This window comes from Macrosteles quadrilineatus, unplaced genomic scaffold (assembly GCF_028750875.1).
Source record: "Macrosteles quadrilineatus isolate MER2022 unplaced genomic scaffold, UCM_ALF_1.0 Scaffold_5__1_contigs__length_97177068, whole genome shotgun sequence".
Lineage (NCBI taxonomy): Eukaryota > Metazoa > Arthropoda > Insecta > Hemiptera > Cicadellidae > Macrosteles > Macrosteles quadrilineatus.
The window spans coordinates 70,000,848-70,028,333 of record NW_026542598.1 but is presented as its reverse complement, the minus strand read 5'-3'; the positions used below and the strand labels follow the sequence as shown (position 1 = coordinate 70,028,333).

General features: G+C 30.2%; 1 protein-coding gene across 3 annotated transcripts in view; it reads right to left on the bottom strand.

Moving 5' to 3' along the window:
* LOC128994109 (inactive dipeptidyl peptidase 10-like) overlaps positions 1-27,486 on the bottom strand; it is a 416,624-nt gene that overhangs the window by 152,770 nt on the left and 236,368 nt on the right. The window lies entirely within an intron of this gene.

Below are 27,486 nucleotides of genomic sequence, written 5' to 3'. Positions count from 1 at the left end.
TAACTAATCTCCCTTCGTATGATCATAGTATATGTATATATTTCTGCTTTAAATAAACACATTTGTGGTATCGGTATATAATTTTAATCTAAATTCAGCTATTTCAGGCTAAAAAGTTTTAATACCCTAATAATCGTTAGGTGAAAATCTACTTAAATTGTCCACTTGTATATGGGGTTTAAACTCAGTTTTCCATATCTTTAAAAGTTGTTTATTAATTATAACCCTTACATGTTAGCAAGGGTATTTATTTCGTAAAATTTTGTAATCATACCTGAAATCAACTGTGTAAAAAAATTGAAGTAAAACTATTTAATTTTTAAATGTAAACTTTATTTTTGTTTCTTTTTTGTTATACGTGTTGTTTGACGATGCTAGACTGAAATCAATTGAGTAGGTTCTCTGACAGAACGTTTGTAATAATCATAAATAGGAGTTAATTTTGAATATCTTATGGTTTGTTATTAAATATATTTTTGATTCTTAAGTTCTCACTCAATTAAAATACTATCCATAGATTGAGTCTAGAATATTAAAAAGGAGTATAAAAGTAGCATGTAATTGTATTCAGAGGGATTAGATAATTTCTATAATTATTTATTTTCTATTGCAACAGAAACTCAGATTTGAAATAATACGACGATGCAAATTAAAATTGAACTGTTTGTCACTAGTTATACACCAGCTAGTGCCTTAATAAGCTGCAATAGTCTACTGTTTTAGCACAGCATGTCTCTTTGAATATAAACTGAGAAAGGTCAGAGTTTATTCATAATGAGCTTTTATCATGAAAAACAAACGCTTTAGGCTGACAACTGGGGAATTTGTGTTTGAGCTAAGTCTGAAATGAAACTTATTACTGACCGTAACGTTTGACATTCAAGTTGTGTTTGCTATTTTATTATTTTTTTTCTTTGCCATTCTGCTACGCTACGTTATATTCTTTTACAAATGAAATGATAAAATAGAAAATATTCTGTCAGTTGAAGTTGCTTAACCCAAAAATATTACTGTACAGTAGAGATAGCTTTTTGATGGTTCGAAACTGGACCTAGCTGTTCCTGATCATTGGGCTTTAAATAAATGATCCTGACTAATGAAACAGCTGATCTTAGTCAGTAACAAAGCTACACAGATCATCTCACACCATTCTACACTCATCCTTCACTCATATTTGGGTTAAAAAACGCACCTAAGTGGCGTCCCCATCTTAATGATTGATAATTGATAATTGATAATTGATGTAAACACAAAACATATCGTAATTTTTTTATAAATTGATGAAAAAACACAGGACATAATTATTAAAATTCACAAAGCCGTACAGAATTTAAAATGAAATGTGTATTGGTAAACTAGCAACCATAAGGTAAAGCTACATCATCAATTGTTATTGAGACTGGGAACACTAAGCAAATTTGAAATGGCTGTTATTATAAAATAACATTGGTAGCTTAAAAAATATATTTAAAAATTGCTTGTATTCTAATCAGTGCTACAGTTTTTTGACTGTATTTACTTTTGTACATAAATTAATTACATTTTATAGAATCATGTATAATTGGTTTTACATATTTTTGAACAAATTTGGGGATTACTTAGCATAAAATATTTAAGTTATTGTTAACACTGCTGCTTCTAGCATCACAAATATTTAGTTTGCCCTCCACCACTATCACCATCAAAATAAAAATATGAAATACAAATTCTCATCCAAAAAGCTTGTGGTACTGTAATGAGATATCTCTGCCCACATGGATGACTATGTTGGAAACTGCCCATCAGAAGTGGAGGCACTAAGGTTATAAATCTCAACGGTAGTTTCGTAAACTGCTGATATTTTATCAACTGTAATACAGTTTTGGATAACATACCAGATGAACTAAAACTAACTACCACCAGGAAAATAAGCAAATGTCTTGAGAACCACATGGGTTGAAGATTATCTCAAGACTAAAACATAACAATAAAAGAATCGATATGTAGGCCGAATGCCAGGAAACGCAAAAATTAATATTTGTGATGACAGGAGCAGCGAAGTTTACAAATATAGATGGATTTGGGTTGGGCAATGTGCAGCCCCTTGTTGAACAACAATTGTATGATTTTAAATCGTTGTCTGTTCCTTTGGAATTTGCATAGATTTTTCATCATCTCACGAAAACTGAATGGCTAGTTGGACCACTCCCCTAGGCAAAATAAAGCCCGTCCTAAACTTTGGTCCATTTTACGCTTGACGGACGCTCACCCTTTAAAAACGATTTATTAAGTACTTCAAACAGTGCCACGCCTCTTTAACTTATCCAAATTTAATTAGAGAATTTATTTTTGCGAATTAAAAAAAAAAATCAAAAATTCTCTTTGGTTGTAGAATAGACCAACCCGAAATAATGAACATCCAGAAAAACTCAACTGATTTGTTACCACCCAAACTCATTTTTACAATAAGCAAACTAATTTAAGTGAAAAATTACAATCATTGACAAAGGTCACTTGTTCAACGCGTTTGAACATTATGTAAACATTCAGGATAGTTAACATTATTTAAAGGAAATGTAAAACCCCCGTTGCAGCAAACCTGTAGAATAAGCAAATTTCCATTTTCCTGGCTGGTTCGATGAATGCTTATGTATGCTCTACAGGAAATGTAGCAATGTATGGTTTTTTAAATAAAGGTTTGATAGGTTAGTATGAAAGAAGAAAATTTGCCAAACTCGTTTAAAATATATCTACATACAAGCATAATAACAGTTTAATTTTTTTTATTTTATTTATAGAGGTTGGCGGCCTCTTTATTCTCCATTAGAATAACATGGGCGGTTTTTATTAAAGTTTTTTTTTTTTTAATTTTCTTCGTAACGGTTACGCAAATAACAACACTTAAATGTACAAAACTATTTTTATTTTTAAGCTATCAAAATATATTTTGGAAGGAAATTGCAGAATTTACGTTTGGGGAGCTAAAGAAAATCTCAAGTTTTTACCCCATACAACCCCCTTCCTATAATAATAGTCTAATCATGCTGGATAGCGATTACTCAAATCAACGTAGTTTTAAACATGTTTACCAAATTTCATCAATATTGGATCTTTTTTTTTGCGTTTATGGGTACACATATATATTCGGGGTGTTAAAAAGGGCTCGGCAAATTTTACATTATGATTTATTGGGTGAAACAACCAAAACACTTTTATAACCATAATTATTATCTACGGTAAGGGAAATTTTCCAAAAAAACACATAATTTTGTAAATTATTTGTTTGTTGGTGTTTTGCATTTTACTTGATTACAATTCATAACGAACCGTTACCTACCCACTTCAAAAAAGTCGTTAGAGCTTGCAAAGAATTTCAAAAGAAAAATTATTTTTAATAAGGCTTTAAAGCTTACGGTATTATTATCATAAATAATTAGCTAAATACTAAATGAAAACTTGCATTTCGAACATACATTCATAAAATCTACCTTATAAATTAACAAAATATTTGCATACCTTTCAATCTCAATAATGGGCAAGTTGTAATATAAACAGCAATAGAGTTAGTGGGACGCCTAACAAAGTTGCATCAGAGTATTAGCAAAGTTTGAGAACTGTCATTACTCATGCACTTCTAATGAACCTCAAGACCATCTAACCGGCACCACTACTGGTAACGTTACAATATAGATGGTACCAATTGTTATTTTCACGAATATATTTGTTTAAATGTTTTAAAGGATGTATCGGGTTCTAATGATTTCTGAATTTAGAACAGCTATCCATTGATTTACAGCCTAATTCAAGTGGGACACATGATAAAATACCATGTATTCTCATTTTATTGTTTTTTAAGGTCCAAAAGTCAAAAGCAGCTTTTGTTTTAATACGTCACCGTAAACCGTGTGTTTTGTTTGATGAAACAAACATACATACATACTTGCTTATGTATTCCCAAAATCAATCTCGTAAAATGTTCCAATCCACATAAGGTTTGGATGAAATTGGTACACTAAAATAAATTTGAAGATTTGCGAATCAGCTGTTTCTAACCGTTAAAATCGTGATTGAAAGAAAGGTTTTTCGAAAATTAGTATTTCGGATACCAAAATGTTTAGAATTTAAAATATTTGTTTTTCTGAATAGGAATAGGGTATAATACTGAATAGGGACTGAACAGTGCAATCAATTTCACTTATTGTATAGTTTCATTTTACGCTTATTTATTGTTAGAAAATGCTTGACGATGTACTGAGTAATGTGTATGCCATGTTATTCTTCTAAAGATTTAACTCATTAATTGTAGTAGATAGGATTCTCGTAGATGTACAGGGTGATTGATATAAGTGTGCCAGCTGTTATATTCGGAAGGTATAAGAGATATCAAGATATGTTAAATTGTAACTACCTTGGATTTTTTTTATTTTAAAACTTTTTGTCGAGTTGAAAAAATCATGTTAGCCTCTATATTTCCAATATGTCCACCAACTTAGGTTTTCTTGGAAGACCCTATATTTTATAATATTTTTAAAAAGTAAATGCCATTTAAAAACGTTTCTATTCAGTGGCACTATTTTCTCTAAAGCTACTCATTTATGAGTTACAGCTACAGCGTGTTAAAACTAAGAATAAAATACTTGCGGTGTACTTTCTGTACCATGTAGTTACACGAGTAAGATAAGCGAGAAAATACTAAGAGTAAATTAAATAAGTCTTGAATTTGCATCTACATTCTAAAAAGATCATTAAAAACATAAAAAATATTGATTCCATTATTTAAAAAATAACCGACATTTTCCAGAATGGTAGAACATTTTTAAATTAGAAAACGATGTATTTATATTGGGTAATTAGAATGGCGCAGAATGTACACTGCAAGTAGTTTTTACTTAGTTTTAACACGCTGTAACTCCTTAATGAGTAGCTTTAGAGAAAAAATACCAGGAAATAAAAACGTTTTTTAAATGGGATTTAATTTCTTAAAAAATTATAAAATATAGGGTCTTCCATAAGAAAAATCCAAGTTGGCGGCCAAATTAGAAAAGTGGCGGCTAAAACCATTTTTCAACTTGAACAACATTTTTTAAATGAAAAATCCAAGACAGTTAGGCCTACAATAACTTAATTTTTTATATATATTTTATAACTTTCAAATAAAACAGCTGGCACACTTATACCAATCACCCTGTATTCTCAGAAAACTTAGCAAATTTATCCATTCTACTGTAGTATTCTATGCATTAATACTACTTTAGTAAAAAGAGATAAATTTTCCTAGTAGCAAAAAATTTAGAAATACAGCCAGTTCATTTTTACTATGTAGGTACTATGTAATAAATTCCTTGAATTAAAAACCTATTTAAATCCTCGAGCAAAACCTTGCTATCTGTAGAATCTCTGCATTTGAGATAGTATCTATCTTTAATCAGCCTTACACAGAAGTAGGCTTAATTCTGCTAGAAAAACTACTGCAATAATTAAATTATGGATACTTTCACTCTCTTCCAGAACCTAAAATAATAAAAAAATGTTTCGTGACGTTTTCATGCTAGTAAATTCTGTCCTGTAACAAATCCACCAGAGTTAACAGACTTAGCGACTAAGTAAGAAATATTAAAAGTCATGTTTTACCGTGCAGCAGTATCTTTGTCTTGTTGTAATGGTTTTGTATAGTGGAAATCTCGTTATGTTGTTAAAGGTTTCATAAAAGTTCATAAATACCTTTTTATTATTTATTTTTTACAATGTATGCACTTCCATGAAGTAATAATTTATTTTCACTTTATACTTGGAACATATCTTACACCTAACAAGAACTCATATAAAAAAGCCAATGACAGGGCGCAACTGCAAAGTAACAATTTATTTGTTTTAAATTGAATTTTGCATCAAGAAAAATAAAATGTCGGCTCTACATAAAATCCACATAAATCTGCCTCACTATCATAGTATGAGAGTGAAAGGCTGGGGCACCAAATATATTTGAACCAAAATAAAAAGTTGTATTATATGGTTCAACAACACTGACTTGTGTAATCGGTATTGTAAGAGTTGATGTACATGTTAATCTTGTTCGTACATTAAATATTAAATACTCAGGTCAATGTACAGACAAATATGTGTTTAGCGAAACACTAATCCCTATAACTTAAAATAACTATTTTAGGTCTTCTTAGTAACAAATTTAAACTTTCCTTAGTAATGTTCTCTGCAACTTAGTGAGATACACATAGGTAACTCCAGTTTTACTTACATCCGGAATTCGATACAATTTATCAATGTAATACATATTCAAATCAAATAAAATATGAACTCCTGAATTCAGTCTTATAGTTAAGAAAAGTAGAAATTTGTACTTACATATATTTACTTTTTTTATGAGAATCCATTATATAGAGAAAATTTAATTTTTTAAATTTTAATCTACTTTGTAATGGTAACAACACATACAAACCCTGTAACGTTGTAAATATATTCATATGCCTATTCAAAATATCAAAATAATAAAATAAATTAATTTTCATATATCTTTGGTATAGATACAAAATCCCGTTCTAATCAGCATCGAAGCCCTCCCAATGGCAATGCGAATGTAATTTTAACACTAGAGGCCCAATGTAATTTTAGTGCATTGGCTATGCATAGCTATGGTTATAAGTTATGCAAATCAACCTATACGCATGCTGATCACTCAACATATATTTATAACGAGCTGACCCGTGTGTAAATTGCAAATGTTTAAGGATTCGGTTCCGAGGCAAAACGAATAATAAAATAATATCTATGTACTTCTAAATAATTTGTTGAATACAGTAATTATTATGATAAAACTAATAAGTTTACAATAAGTTAGATGGTTTGTTTTTAGATCTACAAGATGAAAAGTAATTTACCACTCTTAGTTATGAATGAAATAGCCTATTTAAAATCAATGTTCATCAAATTTGTTGTCTTTTGTTTCCAATCTGACTGTGGTTAAACATTTAACTGAAAGTTCAGCTGTCCTTATTTTCATTCAGATTTCAACCATTTTGAAGTGATCAGTCAATTATTAAAAGTACACTCTAAATTCATGAAACGCTAGAGAGGGCGAAGCCCAATAAAATCTCAATAACAAAATCGGTTAAGTAGGTCGTCTGAATAAGGGATGTACCGGAAAAGCCCCTTATTTTATTTATTGTAAGCCTATAATATAGAAGATTGTTAAAAATTGGCTTCTAAAACTTAAATGAAACGTAATAAAAGCAAATCAGTACAAGTGTAGAAAAAAATATAAAAATAAATATAAAGGACCAGAAAAGTCCAAAAATGGACCATGCCACTGAAAACTACATATTTTGTGGTCCAAAAAGGACCACCGCCAAATATAAGGTTAATAGTATATTAAAGAGTAAATTGTGTTAAAATTGTTATGTTACATAACTTTAATGCATAATGGAGTAGGAATAATATGCACTTACATACTTAATTATGATATTTACGTATGCTTAATAAAAACATAAAAGCCATCACAGACAACGGTGAGCATTACTTTTGGACTCATGTTTACTAGATTGAACATAACATGATGTAACTCTAACCCATGTATATGAGACTCAGCACAGCGAATAAGGTCGGATGGGTTAGTCACATAATCCAATTTAACCTTCACAACATAAACACCTTTTTATAACAAAAAAACTGGTAACAGTCCAAGTATGAAGCTTAGACTAAACAGTAAATCTCTATGAATCCTATACACTATTTATATACTTACAAACTAACAAACCAGTGCTTGCCAACGAGACGGAGATGTAGAAAAGAATAATTTGGTTGTCAGCATACAGTGTCAAACACCATACACCATATTTATTTATTTTACAATTAAATGTAAATATTGCCACCACATTTACAAAACTCTCTTCTCGATTGGCTAGGAAAATAAAATTATAACCTTTTTTACTTTTGATCAAGGTATGAAAATGTCAAATTAAAACATTTGTGTAATTCGTTTTGATCCCATGGAGACCAATTATTGTTTACATCCCACCTGTCCCACCTAGATTTATCCATTGACACCGTGTTTGATTCAAGAAAATTTAAAAGGTACGAATAAGCCTCTAAGTTGGCTGAATTCATGGTTTACCATTGTGTAAAATTTGCAATATACTAGTTTAGAATATTTTGCTTTTTCCGTAAAAAACTCACATACAGACTAACAGAAAAGACCTCTTTAATATTCGGATAGAACTATGGGTTACACTTGAATCTCAAGTTAAAAAGGACGGAATAATTCATGACGTTGTCAATATACTTCGTGTTAAATAGTGGTATAACATTTTGTATATCTTACATGTCTTAATGTTTCAACAAAGAAAAAACATATTTCTGCAACAATGTCACTGACTTGACAAAGTTCTATCATATGTGACAATATCTGGGTATCATAAGCTGTTGATCCCTATATGGAACTTGTCCATTGTTCTAACTTGTGCACTGCTTTGCATTGACGCTCGCTTAGGCGAGATAACACACTTTTATGTTAGAGAAAGATGAGTTCAAAATTAAAATTTTAATATCACCAAATTAATAAAATTTAGGACGATTAAGTTGTGTTGAATTATTAGTCGTTAAATACCAGTAGTCATTGTCGTTGCATAGTCATTTGTTGTCATGTTTCATTAGAGCATAAACAGAAAAAAAAAGTTATTGAGTGGTTTTAGTGTTAAAACATTGGACAATGGACACGTCACTAACGTTTAGGTGTAACAAAATTAATATATTTTTTAACTTTATTTAATTTACAATCTGTTCAAGTTGAACAATAAGCAAATGATATAAATAATAATATAACATTAACTTGAAGAACATGAGCTAGTGATTGACCACTGTCAACACTAGCTAACAAAGAGAATTTTGATAACACTGAGCCGAATCTGAATGGAAGGTCCAATGTCGTATGTCACTTCAATCTGTAAATGGTGTTGTGATTGTCCAATAAATTAAGTGCAAGATGATTTGAATGATTTTCCAATTTTAAAATGCATTTTCCAGTAGATTTTGCTATTTCTTCTTTGACTGTTCGAATTTTAAGATAAATTATGAAGTGTTCTGTTAGTAACAAACCAAGGTGCGTTGACAATTTTAAGTAATAATTTTGATTGGTAACGTTGAATAATTTCAATGTTTGAGGTGCATGCTTATCCCCAAAGCTGAATACCATAAGTCCAAATTGGTTTTAGAACTGTTTTGTACAGTAACAATTTATTTTGTGTAGGTACTAAGTTTTGATTTAGATCCAAGAAGCCAATTAAGTTCAGTTGTTTTTAAATTTAGATGTTGTCTTTTAGTCCAGATAAGTGCCTTCCAATTAAGCTTTGCATCTAAGTGCATGCCCAAGTATTTTATTTCTGTTACTTGAGGGAGGTGAATATTGTTAATGGCCACTGGAGGACAAGTAGCCTGATGTAGGGTAAAAGTAATGTGTGCTGATTTATTTTCATTAATTTTGAACCTCCATGTTTTAAACCAATGTGAAATTTCATCCAAGTTTACCTGTAAATTTGCTGTAGCTTGAGCAGGATTGTCGTGGACAGATAAAATCGCCGTGTCATCCGCAAATGTAGCAAAAGCACAAAAAAATTTCAAAACAATTCTATTTTATGTTTGGAAAGGTTCTTTGAATTAGGCTGTACATTGATGAAATGAAATGAATGTATAAAGACACATGCAATAAAGGTAGTATCGGTTAATTAGACAACCAATTCAGTATATAAAGTGTAGTTTTATCACAAACAGGGTAACAGAGAGGTGTAAAAAAAAATCGTCTCTCTTTTACATTACCGTACTGAATTTTCAAATAATTTTGCTAAATTAAGTTGAAGTATAAAACCCATACTCATGTCACAAGACATTATAAATAACACCTCTAACCCTTTGTTAACTCAATTATTGGCTTTTTGCCAAAACTCCTTGTGTGCAATTCCACCTCTGACATCATATATTCTATTTATCAAATTTAGATTTCAGGTGAAGTCAGAATATCATGAGAGCTTATTGTTTGTTAAACATGTTCTTCAACAACCTCCATGATTTATTCTTGAATTAACTCGAATAATCTAATCCACTACAAGGTAAAGGGAGATTCAGGAACAATTCATGCCATACCTATGCACTTAGATATGTTCTAGTCGCATTAAACCTGCACATCTAATTAACATTAGGAATGTGAATGTATGAATATAGTGCTAACTATGATGAATATCCAGTTTTTCAATATTGATTTTTTTTGTTAAAAAAACCTCTTGTTAAAATTGTATTCTATTTTTTAAATCTATATAAATAATAAGTACATACATTAAAATATCCGTTATCATTATACGTTTTGGTTGCATTTTTGCCTGAAACTCAATCTCCAAGCCCCTCAGGGGTAAGAAAGTACTTACTAAAACAATCATGAGCTGAGAAATATTGCTTTACAGATTTATTGGTTTACGATATTGCTCAGATAAGATTTACGGTGGTATATACGTGGTTTGCGTGAAAATAGTTCTTTATCAAATAAGTACGTAATTACGCTCCTAAGTAATTTAGTTCTTATAGAAAAGACAATTATACTAATAAATACAATATTATAATTAGAACATCAAAAGATCTAGATATAATAAAATTGAGTTAGTGATATTAGTATGTTAGTATGTTAGTAGTATTGAAACATGCATGACATACAATAACATCCCAATCGGTGTATAGTTACTGTTAACCTAAAAAAGGTTCATTTTAATATGAAAGATGTCTTTTCAATATATCAAACTCAACATATCAAATTAAACTTGTAAGGATAGCTTCTTTGCTGAATATTAAATTTTATGTTTAAGAAATTTTAAAATTATATGTATCTTCCGATTTCATTTTATGAAAATTTTCCTGAAATATTGTTTCCAATTTATATCATAATAAAGCACTGTACAAAACAAAGCTATCCTAACAAATCAAATTGAAACAAGTGATTATTTATAACACCTTTTACGTGTTACAATAAGTTTATTTTTTCAGTTTTACGTTTTATTGGTCACTTTTATTGCAAGCCAGTTATTGAAAGGCAATATTTGGTATTTTGCGTTTAAATGCGTTTGAGTGTTCAGTTGGTTGTGTTTAAATGTTGTTCACGTGGATAAGAAAAATGTTTTGGGGCTTTTAATATTGAATGAAGGACGAGTATTATCAAGCGTAGCAACATCAATAAGGAATAGATTGGTCATTGCATTTCAAGGGATGTTACTCTGTGAATATAATTTATATAATGAAGAAAAATTTTCAACAACCGTTATTGTTTTGTTATGGATAACTAATAACAATAATAATAGCAATAGTATTGTTTCCCTCACTAGAAGGAAACTAGACTCGAACCGTCAGTGAAAGTTTAAAATATCTCTATTTATTTACCAGTACCTATATTTCTTTTAACATAACTAAAAGCTCAATTATGTATTTTTTTACAGTTCTAGTGCATTTTAACTATCCGAATTTATATTTTACTCATGCTGCAAACAATAATAGTTGTTCTCTTTTCAACATCGTTAAATCTTATTAGAACCTATTTTAGGCTCTAGCTTGGCAAACCTTAATAGTTATGGAGTTAAAAATATAAATATTTAAAATCTCCTAACATCTTTAAATACTTGTTTTTACTTGAACAGCAGAAGTTCAATTTCTTTTATAATGAGTTATAAGTCATTATTTGAATAGCCTACTAACTACTACCTACTGGTCAGAAGTGATAGGAATAACCAATTAATTAACTCAAAGCTTTGACTTAGTCACGTTAAACGTTTAATCAAGTAATGACACGGCCAAAAAATTATAAGGCCAGAAAGTAAAGTATTTTGTCATTTAAAATAATAGAATTTGTAGTTTTCAATAAATTTTAATCGATTTAACATAATTTAAATTGGTTGAACATTACGTAGCTTGGTGGTATATCGCAAAACGATTTGATATTTTAAATTTAAAACTTCTAAAGAGATATTTTTAAGACTTCGCAAATATTTTACAAATATAGACATTTGAACTAAATTAACTATACATACTGAAGATTGTAGAGTACGTCAATAATATACTAGATTAGTTCACAGTTCAATATCTAAAATGGAATTTAATTTAAATTCCAAATGCAAGATAAGCATTCCAAAGGAGGTTCAAACTGAAAAAAAAACATTATTAATGTCAAATAAAAACAGAATAAGAGATACATTTTGTTGTATCAGCTGTACACATTAAAGGTAATATCAATAACACACACATTAAGGTAATATTAAAGGTTAATATGTATGCATTACTTATTATAGTAAAACAAATAGTTTGTTAAGGTGTTTAAAGTTATTTTTTCTAATTCACTGTTTCTAACAGCTGGTCTTATTTTATATCATGTTTACTTTTTGTTCAGTTTAAAGAAATACAGTCCACTAAAAACATCATCTAGTTTTTCTCTCTTAATTATCTATCTACATCTATCGTTCAATCTAAGTTTATCCATCAGTATCTAAATTCTTTAATCATTTCGCCCTCTCTGCCAGCTTACAGAAGATCCAGACGATCTAGCAATCCTAACCCCTGCGCACTTTTTAGTTGGCGAATCTTTAACTACTATCCCAGAACCTAATCAAGAAAACCAACCCACATCAAGACTTACTCGGTGGAAATTAACTCGCCAAATGTTGGAATCATTTTGGAAGAAGTGGTCTCGGGAGTACCTTCAACAACTTCAAGCAATATACAAATGGAGATTTCCTTCCTGTTCAATAAAACTCGGATCAGTTGTTCTTGTTGTTGATGAGCAATTACCACCATCAAAGTGGCCGCTAGCAAGAGTGACTGAACTTCATCCAGGTCGTGATGGACTTACCCGAGTAGCCACTCTGAGAACATCAAGTACCTCATTGAAAAGACCAATAGTCAAGCTTTGTCCTCTTCCAATTGAAGTCAGTGATTAATATTTATTGCTCCTTCGGTGCAATGGGGGGGGGGGGGGAGAATGTTTAAAGTTATTTTTTCTAATTCACTGTTTCTAACAGCTGGTCTTATTTTATATCATGTTTACTTTTTGTTCAGTTTAAAGAAATACAGTCCACTAAAAACATCATCTAGTTTTTCTCTCTTAATTATCTATCTACATCTATCGTTCAATCTAAGTTTATCCATCAGTATCTAAATTCTTTAATCATAAGGTATACATAGTTCTACAAACATTATCTACTGGAATAGTACACGATATCTTCAGCAGAAAGCAGCACCAGCCAGGAAAGTTGGGCTTACAATCAATATACTTGTAATGTTGGACGGTGGCGGAGCTCTAGCGGGGTATTCAGGAAACTGCAAGGGTAAACACCACCCTAAAAGTAGGTGGTGCGCGGTGCTGATCCTGGTGGACAGTTTTCGAACAGTGATCGGTATGTACGTTCTATAGATGAGTGTTTAACATTATCCTACTACAATCAATTATAAAAAATATATTTTTAATATAGTTATCTGGGTATCTTGAAAAATCTTATAGACTTTTAAATATATTTATATTTTGCACCCTGACAACACATGCAATGGAAATAAACATTGTAAATGGTTACAACCAACAGTTACTGTTTTCCTGCCTACCGACCTGAACGAAAAATATCATCAACATTGGTATATTAAATAATAAAAATGTATGTTCTGATAAAGGGAATTCTTTTACTACAAAGTGATGTATATATTTTTTATCAAAGTGAGCCAAATTATTAGCTTTTGTTTCAATAAATTAAGTCTTTCAAATACTAGATGCATTTTAACTGTGGTTTCAACAGTGGTCTATTGAAATTCACGTTTTTCAATACATTTATCCACTTTATACTTGATTGAGTGAATTATAAGTGGGTTACGCGTCTCGTTCGCTTTCAATCCCTAGAGTGACTCGTGCGGTCGCCATGGTTTCAACCCATTTGTGTCATGAGCATACCGAGCTTTTACAGGATTAAAACAGGATTTATGATTAAATTACATCCTGTGGAGTGATTTCTATGTAAATAATTTCAGCTGGCTGTGTTCATAATAAAAAGTTTTAATACCTTTGCAACCACATAAATAAGTTCTAGAATTAGTAGACAACGAGGTACGTAAGCCAATTATTAAATAAACAATTTAGTAGGTAGGTTGGTTTTTTTTTCATAACTACATACATACAGCTTTGAAGTTCCCTTAAAAAATTTAAAACCCAGCACATGGAAATAGCTTACGTGAGGTTTTAGTAGCTGAAAAAACCTCGTAACACAGTTTTAAAAAACCATTCCCCAAAAGAAACTCATAACATATTTATAATATGTATTCCAGTTTTAGTGTTTGCTGAGTAAATTGATAAAACCTAAAATTATTTCTTGATATTTTAGTTAAATACACACAAAAACGCTGTAATTTGCATATTTCAAAATATTATACTAATTGCTAGTAACTGTCAACTAGAAAGTATTACCAATAACTAACAGATAGAAGCTCATTCGTTCACAAGAAATGTATTTATTGAAGTTGTGACATGTCTAAAAGTAATCACATTTACCTAAACATGTTAGTTACGTCAACTTTGGTTTAGAGGTATTTTCGTTTCTTATTACAGGTAACTTTTGCAACGTCGTGTTGTATAAGTAGGCTAATGATGAAAGTTACATGAATAAGATAAAGTAGACCTGCCTCGTAAGTTTACCTTCGCCACCTGACTTGTGGAGATTACTGCACTCTCTCAACAATCCGTCCATTTTAAATACTCTAAACTTTTAAAAATGGAAAGGCTATCTTTAGACTATTATTACTGTTTCCTTGACTTGTACATCACGGGATATTGGAATAAAAGTTAATTTTACTAACTTTTTTTTACTACTTTTTTGTATATGTAATTACGTAATGTATTATAATTTCATCGGTAACCTTATTAAATTTATGAATTCATATATTTCATAGAGTTTTTCTACACGAGAAATGCCTTATGTTGGTTGATTCTCTCGTAACAGTACTTGGTTTTCCACTACTACTTTTACTGACAATAAGCTGTTTTATTTATACAGGTTTTGTATAGGTTTGACAACATTTTCAATCTCGTACCTTTGTTTTACGTGCACTTTTTCTATATTTGTCTATTAATATGAAAATTTATTTTCTAATTGTCTTATCAAAATAAGTACCGGGAGACTGAGCCAAGACTAGGTAGAATATGGGATAGGATTCCTGGATATTAATTAAACTATTAACTATTTGTACAGTTACAAAATCTATTTTAATTTTCAGAATTGGCAGCTTTGAGTACCCTTATAAGTATTATACATAAAAGTATTTAGAAATATGAGCACCGTAGAAGAAGTGACTCCATAATTTTGTCCTGATGATGGCTCAAAAGTGAGTGACAGTGAGTGACTAGTTGCTACAGCAACCAATGGTATAACCAAAACTATAGGTATTTAAACCAGTTATTATCACTGGTAAGCTGTTTCATCTTTGGTAAAGGTAAAGCTACCTTAAGACTTGTTTGGAGTATGAAGAAGTTCATTACATAACTGGGAACTCTTTATGTGTAGCCTATAGCTTATGTGACTAAAGAGTTTCAAGTTTTGGTGTAATAAACTTAGAGAATTTCTAACAAGTCCTAAGCCAGCTTTACATTAATCAAAGACGAAAATCTGTTATAAACTTAACGGCATAATTTAGATGATTCAAAAACTATATTGTCCTGGACGAAAATTGTTTTGGATTTTTGTTACTCTTACTAAACAGTTTAGAGCTTTATTTGTTACATATCTGTACGACTATGTGTATCTATATATCTCCTGTAATGCATAATGCGCATTACAAAAATTCAATCTAAAAAATGCTACATTAATTGATTATAGTACCCAAGAACATGTCACATCAAATATCACCAAATTGATATTGCCGTTGGAATAATAATAAATAAATAAGAACACAGGTCTTACACCCTTAATGCAACAACATGCACATCACGAATAATTTATATACTCGTAAACGAGGGCTGATTAGTTGCCTTTCAAGGAAATTGAGTTTTTAAAATAATATATTATATAATTTCTTCATCTACTTAGCTAATATATGAAAACACATATAGAATACGTAATTGAATGTATTTTATGCACACATTGTTTACACATTGATCATATTTTAGTTCTAGTTTACTTTTTCTTACGGGTTTTAATCTGAAGAAAATTTCACAAAGAAACTACTGTTTTCTACAGTGGTCCTGCGATGAATTAAACCCATAACTTATAATTTTGAGCTATACAATAATTAGTTAAGAATAGTTGTACAAAAAGAGGCGTTTTGTATGGAATAAAGTTGATACTAAGGTAGCAGAGGAAGTTTATCTGTTCATTAGAACACCCAAGATTTATGACTAAGAAACTTTGAAATTATTCCCATTCTGTTTCCACAAAGAATGATATATCTCTCTAACTTTGTGTTTGGAAGTTTAGCTCCCAGACCGTGCGAAGTTGTTTCATGATTTAGTTTTGTAAATGGTATAAAACATGTGAGAAACTTGCAAGTAAGCAGTATTGTAATTGTATAGTTCCAGTTTTGATCCTATATCTCTATCATATTGACAATGGTTTAATAACTCTTGGCTGGGTTGAATACCTTTATAGCTGTACTAGCTGAACTTTAATTTTGTTATTTGTAATCCTTTATCAGTCCCAAACTACCCCAAATTTCTAAATTCAATTGTTTAAGACGTTTGCAAAGTCTCTTTTGACTTTAAATTCGTGGCATGGGCTCCAAAGGCCTATGGATGAAATGCTTTTAAACGAAGCAAGGAACGAGCTAGTATGTTAGTAAAATGAACTATACTCATTCATTTTAAGGGGTGACACAGACCAGTGTTTGATCAAGTTTGATCAACACGATCAGTTTTGATCAATTTGTTTCTCAGTCAACCACACTACATGACACCCTTTTCAACTGACTCGCTCAGGACTGGGCCTAGATTGGATAAGGACATCGGAAACGTACAGCTTTATACATATACATACTTTAGAAGGTCTGTTTATAATTCTTTTCCTGTAAATTTTAAGTGTTCATATCAAAGATCCTAAACGATCCTAAGTTCCTAAAAAAGGTCGGTTAAGTATTGAATTTATTCGTAGATAAGCCGGCCTAATTTTTTTCCGGACAAAAGCCTTTAGTTTGAGCGGTGGTAGATTCATAATGGCCAAAAAGGGTCTACCATCCTGACTCATCAACTCATCCTTTCTTTCACACATCTGACTTGGCTCATTTTCAGTGCTCTGGAAGGAAATAATTAATCAAATTTGGATAACTTTATTGGATTGCTGTATGAGTAGTAACAAACAAAATTTTGCTTTTCTTCATCATTGTTTTGTACCTTCCTTCTGATCGCGCCTTTCAAATCTTCTGTTACCTGCTTAATTTTCAATGTTACAGTAAGGTGCTCCTTATCTGTTATGCAAAATGGACTGCTATATTATAAAATATAGTGTATTGTACCTTTAGCATTGCTCATTATTGTATACACAGTATTTACCGTTTCTACTGTCGCACCTTTTTAAAAGGCCATATGTGAGAGAAGATGTCTCAATAAACAAAGCTTCTAAGTCTCGTCTCTCTGGACATCTGGTGTTTAGTTCCTCTACTGGTCATTCACCGTACCTCGATTTGTATGGCTCTAAAAAGAGTTAAATTCTAGAGATTGATAAAATAAATTAAACTATAATATATAAAACTAAAAATTCGTAGATGATGTAACAATATAGGTAGATTGTATCTTTACCAACAATGTTTGCCAGCAAACAAAGAGCATGTTTATAAGTTTTTAGTATATGGTAATGTTTTGGCTTTGCTACTTGATGAACCGTAATACACTTGTTTTTTTAAATGTATGGTTCCAGTTCGAATACCCTATGTAGCAATGTGATGCTACTCTGTGACTGGGTGATATAGAACTTTTTAAAAAGTGTGTAATAAGTTTATTTTGGATATTGTTTTTTAGTTGATTAGACTTCATCTCCTTGTGTATACAACAAAAAAACCATTATTTCATAATAATAGCCATTTTATAAATAAGTCTGGTGATCAAGAAGAAAACAAAAACACAAGAAACAAAACAAAAACGTATTAACACAAACTTAAATCACGTTATTTTCATTGTTGGAACCGATAGATGTTACTCAAAGCAAACAGAAGAGAAAATACACGAGTTTATATTTTATGATTAATTTAGAATTCACCTTGTGTTTTAATCGTGTTCAATTATAAAACTTTCATTCTTATCCTCAAAAAGGTTTTCTCAGGTGAACGAAATTCCACTGCGTATTGGATGAAGACAGGAAACAGTCGTTTAATTTAAAACACAGAATTACTTCTCTCTGATAAAAGCTCAAACACGGAAGCTTCATTGAAACGGGGCTTTGCAAAAAGCCTTTTACCGAGCGGAAATAAAGAATTAAGATGCCAATAACTGAGAAAGGCGACGGTCTGAAATGGTTTCTTTCATCGAGACCTTTTAACGCAAGCTTAGGTGGGTAGGTTTTTGGAATATTACCAAATATATGTAATCCTGTATTATTTAATTGTTTTAAAATAGGCCTATTTTATATTTTAGCTTTAAGTTTGCTGCAAAATTTCAAAACCTGCTTTGCTTTAAACGGTGTTCATTACAGTCGATTTAAAAATTGAATGAAAACTATTTACACAGATCCTTTACTTCTACAACTAAACAAAATTAAACACAGAAAAAATGTATTAGGTTATATGATTTCTAAGTTGTTATGCATGACATTTAAAGTAGGCTCATATTTGTGAAATAGTGTGACGCAAACAGTGTAAACGGTTGGAAAATCATGCAATGATCTTTGCTAACCATATCACTATTATTATATAAAACAAAATATGGATTTAGGCAATTTCTTAAATACTAAGACATCCATTTCGTGAGTAATTCTCCATTTAAAGCTATTTAATACTGTTATAATACTCCTCCATTGCATTTTTCAATTTTGGGTAATGCTGTAATGGGATTGGCACGACATGAGCCTTATTTAATACGTCACAAACAATTTGCGCTTTTAATAAACTGATGGGAAGTAAAAAATGAAGATAAACTAACAGCACATGGTTGGTGCATCCATTTTAACTTAGTACATTGGCTATTAAAGCTGGGTACAACTTTAAAATGTGAATGCAAATGATACCTTACTGTAGTATATCTATTGGTAAACTATTATTGTTTTGATAATGAGACCACGACTCAGATTTACTTCTTGCATGCATTGTAAGAAAGATAATATTAAATTATTTCAATGCAACATTTTTTGTTTGTGTCATGACTTAATTTACACATTAAAAACTGACATTATGTTTTAATGGTTGGCTGTAATTATTTTATAGTTCAATAAAGAGAGAGAGAACATTAGCCAGAGGCGACTCATTCATGCAAATTGCTTCATTAACCTTTGCATTCTCTCGCCTGCCTTGGTCGTTGATACAGTAACAGAGTAAAATAACATTACTGTAATAATACAGGTGTAATACAGTAAAATATGTAATATGAACCATATAGCTTTTTAAAGCAAAAGAAGTTCTGAAAAGCAAGATCTACTCTATCAATGCATACCGGTAAATATCCTTTAGTTGTACAAGTAGTATTCATTGATTTTGCCATCAGCAAAATTAGGCTCAAAATCACTGGAACTGTATACAAAAATTAATTGATTTGCTTGCAATAACCCGGTGGAATCATAGCATAAATACTACACCGAGTACAGATACCACCGAGAAAATTTGTAAACAGACCAACTAACTGACGACTACAGTAAGACTAGAAATGGATCTCGCATATGGTAGAACGACGTATTAATTTTGAATAGGTTATAACTTTTTTTTAATTAAGTATTGACTTTACACTATTATTATGGATATAATTATTATTAAAATAATTAATAAGTTAGTGTATCGACGGTATTATTGTTACCGCTGAATCTAGGAGTTATTTAACGAAATAAAATGTGTTAAAAAAGCTCATACTATAGTAGTAAAAAGGTTTTGAGTTCAAACTGCAATACATTTATAGAGCTAGATTAGAGTTGGCTAGAAAAAAGGGTTAATGTAATCTTCCATCCAAGTACGTATTTTTTCAAAGAAATAAATCATTTCCTATGTAACGTTTTTCTTTCTCCAGGTGCTTTTGACAGCGGCAGTTTAATTATTATTAACAGAGTAAGTTTCAGAACTCGAATGTTTCGTTTACATGGCTGCCTTGAGGCGTGGTTTTAATTAATTTTCGTCTTCAAACAATCTTGTTAGTGAAATAATTAGTTATATCTTCAATCTTTTCTGTTATAAATAACCAAACTTGGCTTGGTCAGTTTCTTACTCATACCTAATCGAAGTTGATCAAGTAAAAATATTGGTATTTAAAATCTTCGTATAAAAGGACAAATTGAGAATAAATGAACAACAAAATATACCAAAGCATAAAAACCTTTCTAAATATTATAGTTATAATTATAAAATATAAGGTAAGTATTACATTGAAAACAATTCAGAAACTAATTTTGAATAATCTATCTTAGCAATATTAAAGGCTGAAATTGAAGTGATTCAAAATAAATTCTCAGAAACTAAGCCAGGGTAATTAGTAAATCCTCAAGAAAACTATTTTAATTCTTTGTAGGAATTTAGTTTGGATCCTGCAAATTAGAATAAATAAGAATCAGAGCTACATAAGTACATTTCCTTGAAATATTCTGATTGGTTGGCGCTTCGAATATTGATTTTTAGTTTAACTATATAACTAAGATTGTAAATATAATATTGTGTTAAATGATTACATATTGTTCATTCACTGGACGCTTTAAATAATACAAAATTTTTTATCATTAAGATGTAATTTTAGGTTTTATAAACGCATTCGTTTTCTTAATAGTAATGAAAAAATATTGGATCAATCATCCAAATTTAATTTATTGGTCTGTAGGCAAATCCAAAGCTATCAAATACTTACAATAACTGTAGAATAATATTGCCCCAGCATACCTGAAATCAATAGGAAATTGGTTTATTAAAGATTAATTTTCATCAATTAAACCTAATAATTGATTTATAAAATTCAATAAAGATTAGGGTTGTTATAATAATATCATTAAGTATAAAAAAAAAATAAAATGAAATAAGTCTTAAGCTACATGGTTTTAAATTAACTTAATAACAATTCATTAATTATAAACTTACATATGAACTGTAAATGACTGATGTATCTTAGGCAAAGGGATATTCGTTAAATGTATTCTTCCTTTGATGAAATGAAAATAGTTGCATGACCTTAATACGGTTTGCACAGACAAATTCAAAGCAAATTAAGGTCACAGTAGTTTAATTTTGTAAGAAACAGTCCGTACATATTATTAAATAGCTGCTCTTAATACTAATAATATTATGTACATTGAACAATATAAACTTGTTTTGTTGGAAATTACGGCTTCGAATGATTTTATGGTAATCACTATGGTAGAAACGGTATGCATCATAGCCCTGTCAATTAATGAGCATTTCATTTGGAGAATGATTCTCAATTTTGGTAACAATTATATTTATGATGATAGCACATTTTTTATTGATATAAATAATTTTGTAATATCAGATAGTTTAAATTAGGCAGAAATATAATAAATAACCATACATGATGTACATAAATCCAAGGTGTATATGCACTCTCTGTTAAATCTAGTGGATTTGTACCTTGGGTTAAGACAGGTTAAAATTTTTGAGTGTCCCCCCAAAAGGGGTTATTCGGGGGACAACTAAAAATGTTTCAATAGAAAACCCTATCAAGTGACAGTTCATTTAGAAGTGTTTAAAAAAGCTTAAAGAATGGTGAAAACCAGAGCTCGCTATCTCTTCTCTATCCAAAATGGCAGCCAATATTAACAATTTTACCATTGATTTTCCACAACATTTGACGGGCAACCATTTTAGATAGAGAAGAGATAGCGACCTCTAGTTTTCACCATTCTTTAAGTTTTTGTAAACACTTCAAAATGAGGTGTCACTTGAAGGGGGTTTTCTTTTAAAATATTTGAGTTGCCCCCCAAATCCCCCCTTTTTGGGGGACACTCAAAAATTTCAAAATGATAAAATGAAACTTCCTGCTAAGATTGCTCGACCACCAAAAGGATATCTCTGTATATTTACTTGGAAAAATATTAGAGGGGGGGGTCTTGACTTTTTATTCACCCTGTATACCATTGTTATATGAGCCCTTATCTTGAAGCAGTGTGTCTTGCATATTACACATATTGATTATGTTGTTGTCTGATTAATGTCTGTTTAACCTATTTCAGTAGGCTATTTTATCTTTTAATCTGATTCTAATATCTATATTTAAAAAGAATAATTTGTCGAAAATTTAGGTTTTAAACTATGTAGATATATTTGTATTGAATATTAATGAAAAGTTACTATTTGAAAGTATCATTCACATAAAAAATAAAATTGTAAAAACCTATAATTACCGGTAAATTTATTATAGTTTAAAAAAGAATGGCATTAAATGTTTTGAAAATCACAAAAACGCAAATCTTCTTATCTTTGATAAATATAATGCTTTATAATCAAAGTTAAATATAACCAATATTTTATTACGAACGTTTAGGATAATATTCTGTCCATAGGAAAATGGGAAAGAGCTTTTTAGGTCTTTTAAAGTAATAGCACTAACCGTCGAGGGTTGGCTCCTTCAATAGCCCCTAAACGTTAAGTGCCTTGGTTATTCAATCCCCGTTGAATAAAACATAACAGTAGGATTAACCAAAGATTCGTTTTAAGTAGAACACATTATCTTACACTTGACCCTAAATTCAGCCATTCATTATAGTTATTTGTGCAACTAGTGAGAAAAGTGAGTAATTGACTCACTCGAGAGAAATCCTTACTCACGAGTCGTAGGCGAGTGAGGAATGGTTTCTCGAGTGAGGCAATTTTACTTTGAACTCGAGTTGCACATTATACTTTTCCTACAGTAACCATAAAACAAATAAATTGGTGAAGAAACATAACCTATTTTTACACAGAAGTAAACTTTTAATATGACATTTAACGTGAAGTGACAAATACAACAGTACAACAGCTGACCAGCTGATTTACAGCCAGTGCTGCCAACGTATTTCGCGCGCATACGACGTTGCCTGCATGTTACGCGCTAACTATTTCGTGCCTTCACGTTGCAAATCTGGAGTGAGACAAAGTAATTAGAGTGAGACAATGTTAACATTGTCTCACTGATGAGCGAATTGGCCACTTGTTCAAATCAAATCATTGAGAGAACATGTACATTGTTAGGTAACTGTAGGAAAAATATATAACAAATAACAAACAATTCCTTACATTTCTACACTCTTGTCAAACTAAATTTCCAGTAGACCAATCTTAGTTGATATGCTAGAAACTTTTACTTAAAATTTGTTTTAGCTAAATTTAGTCAAGCAAGTAAATAATTCTAGTAAAAATTAATTAGTGAAAATTAAATTAAATTTCAAGAACTTTCTAGTTTAACATTTACAGTAATTATTAACTGGCATGTATATGTAATCTCTTGATCTTGTGTATAAGTACTTCGCTTTTATTAAAAAATTACGCTTCTGGACCATTTTAAATACTTTGCGATTAACACTGAAGTCTTAATGAACAATTACAATGCGTCTATGGGGTAATCGTAAATAAAAACCAAACGTAATTCAATTAATGTAATCTATCGACATATTTATTTCGCAAAGCCAAAGTAAAAACACTTTTCATTTCTCATATACGTAGTCATAAAGCAAAATCTTTCCTAGGTTGAAGATTTCCATAAAATAATAATTGACTTTATGTGAAGAACATACAAGTTGAGTTTATCCTACACTCCTACACTTATAGGTATAGCAGTTGGTTTTTGGGTGAAAACATAAGTTTGCACCAGGCTCAGATCATCTATGGTATTCTGTATCTTTCAACCATAACTGTACATAGATATACAGTATGATAAACAATATATACAGATTGCCACGAGCATTTTTTTCTCGGTATATAGATTGCAACAATTAAAAATTTTCTGGAATCTAGTTTTAAGTATCATGAGCTGCCAATTTTTAAAACTGAATCAATTATCTGATAGGATAAATTAGTTGCAAAAATATAATTTGATAATACAAATTGAAAACTCAAGTGGGATGATGTGAAATTATTTTATTATAATCAAAAGTAAAAAAAAATGTTTTACCAAGCGAAGATTGTAAGTAAATTTATTAATAGAGTTGAATTATAAAAGTAAAGAAGACTATAAATGTTTAACTCCCACGGGAATTCTAATATTTTTCAGATAATTTGGTTGTCAAGTATTTACATTTGTCAATATGAAATTCTTGTGTTTTACTTATTGAATGTTTTGCAATAAAATTTTTAGAATTAGATTTAAGTGGTTGTACGTGTGACTGACCAGTAAGTGTAAATATTTTTACAAAGTGGAATTAATTATTTTGACAAGGAAAAGAAATGGAAAACTAACGACTTCGAAGTTTGCCAGGTTGATTTTCTAAGTGAATTCACTAGAACAAAAGCGAAATCGAGGCTAATGGCCTCTGAAGAGTCCTAGAGCTCGCTTGGCCAGTTGTCCTTCTAAAACAACTTGGTAATGGTTTTTAAAAGCCTGAATTTTTCAATATTGAATTTAAATAGTGTAGGTGAAATCAGTTGTAACGGCTTTAATAGTAAAAAAAATATCATAAATCATGGGATAACATTTTTTTTGTGTTCTACGCTTTTATGTAGTAGTTGTAATTCGATTAAATGTTATTTTGTGCATAATTATTATATAAATGCTTGAGAAATGTTTCAATTTAAGATGTAAATCGTCAATTTTTGCATATTTGGCATAAGAAGTTGTAGATTTCCACTAAATTAGAGATGCTCGTTCAGTAAATTTGTCACAAACTAGCTTGCAAATATACTGTACTATTTTTACAAATTGTACTTAGGTTATTATAAACAGTAATAAATGTATTTTACAGCTAAATTTGAAAATACCATTACGTGGTGTATTGCAGCCTACTATAAACTAATATTATTGTTAATATATACAATTTTCCATATTTATTCATCATGTTTTACTCTAGTTCAATATAATTATTTTTACACTATAACTAGTCCCTAAACATATGTTACAATACCAAACCTATGGTGTCACTTTACTTGAACACTTAGATTTTTTTTAATTACAAAGTCTACCTTTACCTTTGTTTACAATATTACTCAAGAAATTTAAATAATTTATTACTTAACTTTTTATTATCGAAAATAAGCTAAACACATAAAATAAATAACAATAAGTTTTCCTGTAAAATACTTAGAACTGAAAGCAACACATTACAAAGAGCCACTTTAATAATACGTCAATGTCAACAACCCTTATTAGTCACCTTTTGTTCCAAGTGAAGCATAGTATTTCGTTCTTCATACCAGTTTATTTCCTATAAAACTGAATTTCAATTTCTACACCTTAGTTTAGCCATTGTGTGAAATGATTATGATGGCAAAATGTTATGATAGGCCATTTTGTTAGATAATAGTGAAAACCCTGTATTTTATAAATATCCATTGAACTATGTTTATATCGTGTTGGTATATGCATTCAATTAGTAATTTAGTAAGCTATTTTAAGTTTACAACACGAGAGGAAAAACTAAAAACTGTTGTTAAAACAAAAAGAAATATGTTTTATATTACGAATTTCATATCGTCAGCAAGGAGGACCATATACATAGGGGTTTCCAATGAAAATGACAGATGAGACATCTTTTTGGATATACATATTTTCGTAGCCAATATCGAGTATTTGATAATACATTCCGGGCTCCGGAATGTAATCTGTTACAAAACGGTTTCATGATTGAAACGAAATGAAATTAAAATTCTCCTTTATCGAGACAAACTTAGGACATACTGTAATTTAGAAACCTTTATAATATAATATAATAATAATATCAAAACATTAACATAAATGGCCTAATGCCCTAATGCACGCCATCCGGCTGAGGTAATATTCTTTCTAGATAGGTGTTTAAAGCTAAATGGATTATAAAAAGAATATAATCAAGAGTTTAGGGAGTTTAGGGTATCAAATAAATATACACCAGTTACAACATATAGTATATAAATAATACAAAAGTGTTGTGACCTGTAAGATTTATCACTCTCTCCGGAAATAAAACTTAGACCAAATACTTTTTTCGCACGGTGGGGCTATAGTTCTTTTGGATTAAATCAGGCTCAGAATGCCATTATTAATTACTGATAAATATTTTTATAAAGCTTTGGACTTATAAAATATATTTAAGAAGCAGTTTTTATCATTCCGTGATAAGTAAAACCCCTTAGGTTATCGCATGGAGTTGTGCAAAGAGATTGAAAATTAGTTAGCTCTTAAAAAGAGAAAACTAATCTATTTGGAATAAAACATAAAATTAGGATTGATAGACGATTATTAACAACTCAAAAACCCATTATTCGACCTAATGCGCAAATCAACACTACTTTAGATTTAGATGAATTTAAAATATCAAATATAAAAAGAGTTCATTTAAAAAGATTCCTTACTTTTTAACTGATATATTTCTGAAATACAAGACAAATTAGAATGCATATTTATTGAATTCAGTTTATAATGTTATTTTTTTAGTCTACTAGTATAATGTTATAACATTTGTTCTTGTTATTAACTATGTAATTCTCTCATATAAAAATGTTTATATTTAACGTGTTTAATGAGAATATTTTTAACAACTTTTAATATTAGAATACATTAAAGTAACTAAGTCATTCTGTAAGTACATTTTTAAGAGGCAACTATATTGCATTAAGACTAAAAGCTATAGTAAATTATACGCTCATATCACTCCATACATCGTAATGGAATGCTGGTATATCAAAGCCAAAGGCAATTAAATCAGGTAAGATGCCGATTTATAGATGGTGAACATGACGAACATGACAATGGCTTTTCCACTTAATAATACAAAAAAAAAAAACATAACCCATTGCAAATACACTGACAAAGAGTAAAGTAATGTACTTAAGTAAACAAATATCGTGGTTAGTTTTTGTGTGAAAACAAAAATAAACTACTTTTGGTTCAAAGTGACACTTTGACCAAGTCTAAGCCATGATAGTTTTACAAATAAAATCATCAAAACTATAGAACCAGATTTATACTAAAAGAGCTCTACAAACAACCATTTAACAATCGCGAAAAACATTTTACGAGTGCATTAAAGGCTAATTAGGCGAGTTGCTTACACTACTTTATCACCGACCTTTTTAATTACATTTGTAAAGCTTCATTACCTATATCCTTTACATTAATTTTTTAAATTAATGGGCACTGTTTCAGGTACAGTTAGACAAATATTACACGTCTTTTAGCAATACCAAAATTGTATTGAAACAGTGTAATTT